Here is a 9,700-nt window from a genome sequence, read left to right as displayed (position 1 = left end):
CGGGGAGGAGGGGGGGATGCTGTTGGGATTCGCTCCCACCTCTGGGATTCCTCCTCCCTCGCAGGCGCGGTGGGATGATGCTCCCGGCCCCCAGCCCTCCCCCGGGAGGCTGAGACAGGCAGCTGCTGGGGGGAGCTCCTTTTCGCCCCCGCCGAAGGCTGTTGGAGTGGCTCCGGATTTTGATTTTTATGTTTGTTTGGTTTTTTTTGTTTTTTGGTTTTTTTTTTTCCTCCCTGGATGGGACGCTTTTCCCCAGGCGGTGCCAGCTCTGCCGCTGGCCGGGGGGGTCCGGTATGTGCCGGGGAAGAGGGGCGTGTGGGACAGGGAAGCTATGTGTATAGGACACGAAGGCTATAGGGCATCCCAGGGGATGGGAATCAGGAGTTTCTCTCCCCCTTCCACATGTACTCATCACCTTCCTCCCTGTGCACGTGCTGGCGTGCTCACCCTAAAAATCGTGAAGCCTGGAATGATCTAAAATGCAGTGGTTCTTCCCATAAAATTTGTCAGCCAGGGTACACGTGGAAGACAGAAAGGGGAATAAGACAAGGAATTCTTTAAAATGCACATTTGTGGGTATTTTAAAGAAGTACATACCCAGGCTTGTGAATGAATCACTGGCTGACTAGTAGCAGAGGGACGTAGGGGAGCATCTCTTGTTTTCCAAGAAGAGTTTCTACCTAAGCACCATCTATGAACCACTCGCCATACCCTGCATCTGTAGAAAAGCAAGTCAGTCTACTTCAATTGCAAATAGTAGAGAAAATCCACGAGCGCACAACCACCTCCTTTACATGCCCGAGTCCTTCACATTGCCTCCTCTCCAGAAGGAGAAGCAGGGCCCAGAAGACACGGGATCATGTCAGCCCTCCCTGTCATACACGTTTCTGGTCGGCCCGAGGAGCAGGTCACACACCACGGGCTGTGATTGGGACAGACTTGTTGCTAAGCTCAAGACAACAGGATAAGAAGCTTTGGGAGAGACTCATCTGATGATGATGTCGTCTCTTTGCAATCTCCAGTGACTCCAAAGGCTGCACGACAGTTTGCTCTGTTACTCTCAGGCTGTTCCTTCTTCCTCTGAAGCAAGTCAGGGTTTTGCTTCTGCCTCCAAAGCAGGGTGCGATTTTGTACCATGAGTGACAGGTTCCGCTTTCCTTTTAAATAAGCATGCCACACTGCAGGAGTGTGAGAAGGAGGTGGTAGCTGAAATGATAGAAGCTCTACCATTTTACTCAAGGAAAGCATTGCTTAACTATACCCCAAGGAAGCAGGATTAGTCCGAAAGTGCTATGAATGTTAAAAACCTTATATTAACAACATTATTGTTACTCAAATCAGCCACAGGGAGAAACAGAAAAAACAAGCAAGCAAACTCTGAATACCTAAGATTAGGAGACAGACTCTGAATTGATCACAAATCCTGCTGGTTTTAAATGGTAAAGTATATCGATTATCTGACCTGTGCACTGTGCATAGCCAGGGCATCAGTTAATGCAGTCAGATACAATAAAACACATTTTATTACAGGTGAAAGGAATACACCCAGAGAAGAAACCAATTTACTTCACCCAGAAAACTGTGGACTGAAGAAGCCTTGGCAGTATTTGCATTCCCAGGAAGATGGTGTTTGGATGGCGGAGGCAATAGGAACAAAGACCAGTTTATTTTTTAATGAACGTAGATGAAACTTGCTTTACAAACTGCATAGGGAGGTCTCGCTCTGCACTGTAGGGTCAGGCAACCTGACATCAAAATTAAAACAGGAGCTTAAGACTGCTGAGAGCAGGCTGGGGTTAGGCTGGTTTGCTCTACGTGCTCTGGAAACTGCTGGGAACAGCATGGGAAAGGCTGGGTTGCAGCCATGCAGGTTAGTACCTGGCCTTTGTGCCATTTCTTAAGGTTTCCTGCATCTCTTCTGCTGCCTCCTGCTTCTAAAACCCCCCTGTAAGCATAGCTATTTTCCAACTCAGTTGTACTACAAAGGAGACATCATGTGAAACAGCAAAAGGTATTGCTGCTGAAATAATAAGTTTGACATAAACAGGATTTTTTCCACCTGCACTTTTATCGTGATAAGCTAAGTAAAAGGCAACCATGTGTTGGCTGGGACTCCACATGCATCTGAAAGAAAACACACTGACTCTCCTTAGCTTATTAAGAAGGGTGAAACCACAGAGAGACTTAAAACTTGCAGAGCCTGATCTTACAGCCTTCATTCGTATGATTTCTTATCTGCGTTGGTATAGCAGGAGGCCTGGACACGGAGGGGATCTGCCTTTAAGCATCCAAGTAGCCTCACTGGTTTTAGTGGGGCTATTCACAAGTTGAAAGTTGGACGTGTGCTTCAGTACTGTGGTCTCCAACCTCTTTTGATTATGGACACCAGTGGAGGTGCACTGAGTTTGAATCTCCTGACAACAAATTTGGTTTTTTTGGTTACTCTTTGCAGACTAATCAAAAAGTCTCCTGCAGACCTCTAGAAAATCCCTTATTTCCGTGAGATGAAATCTTAACTTAGCTGAATTTGGACCTAAGCGAATAAAACACATAGAACTTAGATCCTAATTAGGTTTATTTAATTAGCAGGTAGATTAACAAGGCACCACTGGATGAGGCAGTGCAGAGGCTGCTGAAACACAGTGCCATCACTGATGTGCAGTATACCACAAGTGATGCCCCATGTGCCCTTATACACATCTACCCTGAGAGTTTAACTCATAAAACCAACTACAACTTTAAATTAGCAAAAAAGAAAGAATACCAAAATTGCTCAGTATCCTGATTTTTTTACTTCCTGGAGTACAACCTCATTCTCAGCTTTTTGACAGGCAAAATGTTGCTTTGAGAACCCAGTCTGGATGTCAAGAGGGTTTTTTCCTGATTTTGGATGGGGTCTGAGGGATTCTCAGTGGGGATATTGATACCTGATATGTGTACACACAGCAAGGCAATCACAGGCAGCTCCATCCCTCTCCATCAGACAGCCATTAGGAGAAGACCAAGAAAAGGGAATCGGTCAAGCTGTCATTACCGCAGTCCTCTCCAAATGCCATGCCACATGTATGTTTAAGAGATCCTAGTTGTTTCTTTTTTCCTCCTTTAATTCCTGAGGATGCCCCGTCATTTTAAGATTCTGATGCACATGCTGGTCACAGCCTGACTTCATGGAGGGAATGAAATCCAGCTGGGAATCCCCCTCAGGTTCAAATGATGCTCCAGAGACCGAATGTCCCTGTTCTAAGCCAGTGCTTAAATCAGAAACCTCTTCCCATCCAAATTTGTTGTGCTGAGGGGGGGTTGCCTGGATCCAGCTGCACTGCTAGGGGAGATTAACCTGAGACAACTGGACCTTGTTAGCACTTGTTCCTGGCTGATTACATCCAAATTACTTCAAGAAGTCACAGGTTTACTTCAGAAGAACTCAAGAAGCAAAGTTAGCAAGCTTGAAACAAAGCAGCAGTATCCTACCACAGCTTGTTATCTCTCATATCTGCAGCCTCCTTGCCCTGACAGATCAAGATGAGCAATAGAGGCTAAAAGTATTAGCTGGGGACAGGTCTCTTCACAGCCCAAACCCTGTAATTGTCACAGCTGCTGAAAGCTATGGATGGTCTTACATCCCACGATACACATGGGGTGCATTATTCCGCTCAGTTCATTTACATTCACCTCCTCTCCATTTTAATAACCTCATCTGGGTCACAGTGCCTTTACAGATGTCTGATCAAATGCAGTGGTGTCACAGTACTCCAACCTTATCAATGCCACATCCAAAAGGCAAAACGTGCCTGCCCCAGTGCTTTATGGACTTATGAGCTAATCAGCCAGCCCGCTCCCCTCCTTCAGGGCAGACAGCAGCCTTCCCAAGGTGGCATGTCACATCATATTTCTCCATCACAAATTAGAAGTAAAAGCCACTGCCAGTCATCTGACTGATGGCAGCTTTCTACTGCGCACAGTAGTATTTCGCAGGGGAGACAGTTAAAACGATCAATTGGAAAGTCTTCGCATAAGAGCTAGGCGAGCTGTGAGGCTTCCTGCCACAGGACACTGTGGATGCTTAAACTGTATACGGGTACAAATGGATTAGGATAAATCATCTTCCTGGGTGGGAAGAGGAAAGGGCACTAGCCTCTGCCCTGTCTCCTCAAAAGAGTATGTTGGATGCAGTGACAGGACTTACCTGCTGCTGACCAGAGGCTGCCACCGCTCACCTTGGGCAGCTAGATCTGGCTATAAGAACCAGACACTTGTGATATTCCCATGTGTCTTAGTGAAGACTTTTTACATAGAAAACAGGTAGAAGGAGAGAGAGATCATGAAAAAAGGGTAAGGACTTTTGACCTTCTAATTTTAAACTTGTAGTTTTTTAAACCTCCCATTACCCTGGGGTAATAACTAGAGAGTTGTTACAGAGCTCTGCTGCTCTGAGACTGAAGTCAGGTAAAGCCAAGACTATCAAAGTAGAAGACCTAAGAGAGGTAGCAATAGCACAGACAAGGTCGCCTTCTCTCCAGAGGGACCAGAGAGGCAGAGAAGCCCAAACCGAGCAGCACTGTAGTGGTACACCCTCAGCAGGTGATGTCCAAAGGAACCACACTCTGCTCTTCCCCTCCTTTTGCAGCCTGGTGAGAGACATTGCAGAGAAAAACAGCCCTGTCAGAGCAAAGCACAATGTTTTAAAAATTGTTCTCATCACTACACAAGAAAGGAAACAATCTCAATGACTTTTACGCTTTGAAATGGTTCCCCAGCAGCCCAGGGCAATCTGTAAAATTTATCAGAACTGGTGTGTGAAATCTGTCATTTTCTCTCTGATCCCTGTGAAGTCTTGGATGTTGGGGGGGAGGCGGCTCCTAATCAGGCTTTTCGGCATTTCTACGCCACCGTCATCTACATTCCGCATTTGTAATTCCCTAATATTAACTTGCTGAGCTGCACAACAAATTCTCATCACTCTTTGATGAGCAGGTGGAGGATGGCAGAGGTGGAAGGCAGATTCACTAAGCTCACCAGTATGTCGCAATAATAGCATGGTGAACAATTTGTCCACATCTAGCTGATACAACTACCTTGTTTGTATGATCAAGGGCTTGTACGAATGAAACATGACTGTTATCGTTCCTCCCCTTGATCAAACACACAGGCACCCATTTACTGCTACAGTAGAGATGGGGTTCAAATTCACACTTTTACAGCTTTAATAAGATGCCTTGACAATTCTGCCATAGCATCCTGCAAGCAGCCTTTCAAATAACTCTTTTTCTACTTCTCCATGACTACAAAGTAAAAACATAGAGACAGAAACACCCTGGAACCTGCCAGAATTTTTGTTAGTCTGAGGGGGTGCCTTGTGCCACGGACCAACACCTCACCTGAGCAGCAGCACTGAAGAGCCTCCCTCATTCACTGAAATTCCCAGTCTGTCTTATTTACAACCTGGAGACCAAGAATGTGAAACAACTACTGAACTATTTTGGGAAGAGCTGCTCAGATTAGGGCCATAGCAGCTCTGGGAATTGCATGTCAGTGTTCCCAGGTAAACAGCGCAGGTGCTTTCATAGGCACGGCCTCGAGTGGAGAGGAGGGAGTGCCTGAAGGGTTAATTCACGCAGGAAAAGCAAGCTGTCACAGCTGACACCCCAGCATCTCAGCCCATGCAATCCGAGTAGCTGGCATGATTGCAGCCACATTTCCAGCTGCAATTTCACTAGGCAGTGTGACCAAGAAGTAATTCAGTGCAGCTGCCAAGGTCCCTGGGTATTGATACCAAGTGATTATTCAAGGTTTCCATGCAACAGTTGCATTTCTCAAATGATGTGGCAAAAAAAGAGCCAAAAGGGTGAAAGCAGTCTCTGGCTTGGGGCAGTGGCTTAGGGCACTCTTGTTTAGACAAGCTGCTTCCCCACTTGCTTAGGAATAATTTTTTCCTCTCAAACAATTACAGACTTCCCCAAGACAATTTAACAAGTCTCATGTGATACGATGGAGAAGAAATCAATAACAAGTTTCTTTTAGTATCTTTTGAAGGACATCTACAGCAGTGCATGCATGAGTGTACGGTGTCGGAAGCCGGTGTATATGACCACTGCCCCGAGGTAGGTGGTATGAAACCTGCAGTCAGAAGTTACTCGAACACATGCGTACACAAAACAGAGCTACTTTTCTGCCCTGTTTTCAGTGATATTCTTTCCAATACCAGTCAGTGAGAGCTAATGTGTATTGAGAAGTCAGCAGGGTCAGGTGCCACCAGGCTGAAGGAGCATTTTTTACACTTATTTACTTTAGAAATAATTAATTGCCTTGGAAATAAGACTCTTGAACCAGCCTCCCAAAGTTCATTCTGAATATCTGCCGAGTAGATACAGGCAGCTAGCAGCCCTTCCAGGCTTTTTCATCCTGCCTGGGCCATGCTAGATGACCACTTCGGTAGCTGTGATTGACAACGATACAAATTGTGATGTGACACACACATATGTGACACTGACACAAAATTAAAGCCACATGTAGTAACAGCTGCTTGTTAAATAAAAGATTTTTCTTTTCTGTTTGCTCTTTTAATACCAGAGGTAAGGCTTCCTGCTGTCTCATGTGAAGATTTTCCAAATTTTGTCTCATTCCTGAAATGAAAAAAAGTGCATAAGCAGAAGGTCTGATGGGGGTCTCTAAATACAAGTATCTGCTTAAGCCTTCCTTCAGCTCTAGCTATGAAGTGCAGAAACATAATGAAAGGATATCTTAGTAACCTGATTGATAGAAATGCACGCATTAAAATGCACTCCCAGCTGCATGAAGAAGTGGGCACGGTGAGCTCAAATCAGAAGTGAATTTCCTATAAATATGCAGTGGAAGAATCAGGGTTGATTACTCCCTGATCTTGGTTGTGCTTTGAAGAGCTGGACATGAAATTCAGCGCCGGAGGCTATGGCGTGTGATCCATAGCGTAGGCAGGACTCCTTGTTTTAGCTGTAGGACTAAACTCCTGCCTAGACTCTAGCTTCTCTTGTCTGACCACCAGTAGGGCTGTACTGGTAATTGGATGGAATTATGGATTTTGCTAGTGTCACAATAACTGAGGAAACATATCAGAAAAGCCCTTATACATGGGTTTCTCAGCTGAAAAGGAAGGACAAAGTAATGTTCACTTATTTTATTAAGTGCATGTGGCATTTCTATAACCTAATGGCAATATTCATTGTAGCTGGGTAAGGTTGCTATGCTGCGCCTGCTGAATGCAATGAATATCAATAGCCCTGAATGCTATAATTAATAATAAATCTTATTTATTCAGCATAATAAATAATAATCAAAACCAAACATTTAATAACAACTGGGTTGATGTTTCATCCCATGGCAGAAACTATGTCACACATTACTTTTCTAATATTTTTTGTTAGGTGACATAATGTTACTTTGGAATGAGCTTCTGCCAAGATTTACAAAAATAAGACATCCCCCCGCCCCCCAAAGTCACTCTGAGTTCTCAAGCCTATTAAGTTAAAAATGAGATTGAGTCTTTGGTGGCTCAGGTGACAACCTGCTTACCGTTCACAGGGTGCTATTCAGAGCATGCAACACACAGAAGTCCCCAAAAACCCTCCAAGAAAAGGGTGTTACCACATTCCCATCAATTAACGAGACTACTCATGGAGCTAAAAGGGCTGAGTTTGGGGTTTTAGTATTATTCACACAGTTATAGTCGCATAAGTCATAAGTAATGACAATGCAGAACTTGAATGGTGACATTTATCATGCAAACAGGTCTATTCCTTGCTTCTCGCTCTTCAGATTCATTAAATAGATTTATCTAACAAGGATATCTATGTTTCTTTTTTTCTCCCTCAATTTAAGCGCTGTGACATCCTGCACATTACTCTGATATAGTGGCTAATCTCAGGTGTGTTGGGAGAGAAAAAGGCAATAAAAAGCCATGGCTTCTCAGTCCACAACAAGTGCTACTAGTACCAAGTATGGTATTCAGCCTACATAGGTGTTAATAAACAAGTCAAAACAGGGTTTTGTTGTTTCTCTTCTTCCTTTACTATTTGAAGAGTTATGAGGAATCCCCCCCAAGCCCATGCTCCTGCTGTCAGCTATTGTATTTTTTCAAGTATTTATGTGCGATTTAAACTCAGTGGTAATGCCACTTCATTTGTGTCAGGGGCTGCAGTATTTAATAGCCAAAATCAAGTCTTATTAATAGATTAGAAAGGGTTCAGGAAATCTATAGAAGAGGAAAAAGTGAAAATGAATGCTCTTTGGTTTAAATCCTCTTCCAGAGACTTTTTTTTTTTCACCTAAGAAGTTTCAAAGCCATTCAGAATCATTAACTAACAAGCAAAATTGCACATTAGGTAGGTTATGTTAATAACCTTTCACTCGCTGTTAGTCTTCCTTGCTGCAATTATGATGCACATATTCATGAAATCTCTGCAGAATTGGGCTCTAGTTGTTTTCTGTGCTCTCAAATGGGACTACCCTTTACATGTTTATTATCCTTTCGTAGCGAAGTAAAATTATTTCTATCTGAAAAATCTCAACCTGGAAAACAGCTCAAAGAGACTGTGCCTGCCTTACATTTTATTATTTTATCCTGTAATTTGTTGCTTATCTTCACATTTCATATGTGCTTGACAGTGGGCATAACAATTAAAACAATGGCAATTGTGCTAAAAATATTTGTGATTCAGTTTCAAGCTAGAATCAGTTTGTAACTATAGAAAGGGAAGAAGTAGGGAATACAATGCAGGATGCCTCTGTAAATGTTTCTTGTTGCCATTATCTGTTATCTTAGAATAGATATTTGTCACACATTGCAGAGCTGGGAAGAGAGCTATGCACCCATCCCAAATTCCGGGAACTGAGCAAACTGGACTTGCCAGGGAATGGTGTGCATTTATTTGCTTGCTAAGAAAGGCGACTGCTTGTGGCTTCCCTTCATTCCCACCGAAAACCAGATAGCCCCATCCTGCAGCCTTCACTCGCGTAGGTAAGTCTTTGCTGCTCGCCGTACATCACGGGTTAAAGATGTCTCCTGGTTGAGGGCAAATTGCAATATTCTCACTATAGTGAAAACAGAAGCACTATTTTGTGCTGCTTTGGTGATAGCAATTCTGATCCAAGACAAAGCTGCCACTGCAAGAGTTTGCTGCCCAGATAAGAGTCTGAACATGCATGTTTGGTAAATTAAGACCACGGGAGGCATCAGTCTCCTGGCCCCGCACCACAACGGATGAAAAATGTTGCCCAACACTGCTCCCCTGAGGCTGTGAGCCCAAGTATGGAACGTGCAACGCACGCCCTCCAGAACCACCACCGACACCAATCACTGGACTATCTACAAATTACAGGGAAACACTAAGATTAATATTCTCATTAGACCCCGTAATACAGCGTCTCTATAATGGGAAGCTCATTGGTTCATATTTACCAGAAAATAATGGTGCTTATCAGGAGAGACCACTTTCTTCTTAACTGGAAGAGCAAATAATTTCAGATGAGTTTGCTTTATATTTCATACCCCTCCCTCTGTCCTTTGTACGCACGCACATTTAAGTGCCCATTATCTTCTCGTTGCTGCAAGGGGGTTATGTATGTAGCTACCATTAATGGTAATGAAAATGGCTCCTGTTAATCTCTCATGCGCTGATAGTAAGATTATAGCCTACTTATTAAATACCAAGGCCCGACTAGGAGT

Source organism: Haliaeetus albicilla, chromosome 2, assembly GCF_947461875.1.
Source record: "Haliaeetus albicilla chromosome 2, bHalAlb1.1, whole genome shotgun sequence".
NCBI lineage: Eukaryota > Metazoa > Chordata > Aves > Accipitriformes > Accipitridae > Haliaeetus > Haliaeetus albicilla.
Note: the sequence above shows the minus strand (reverse complement) of the source record.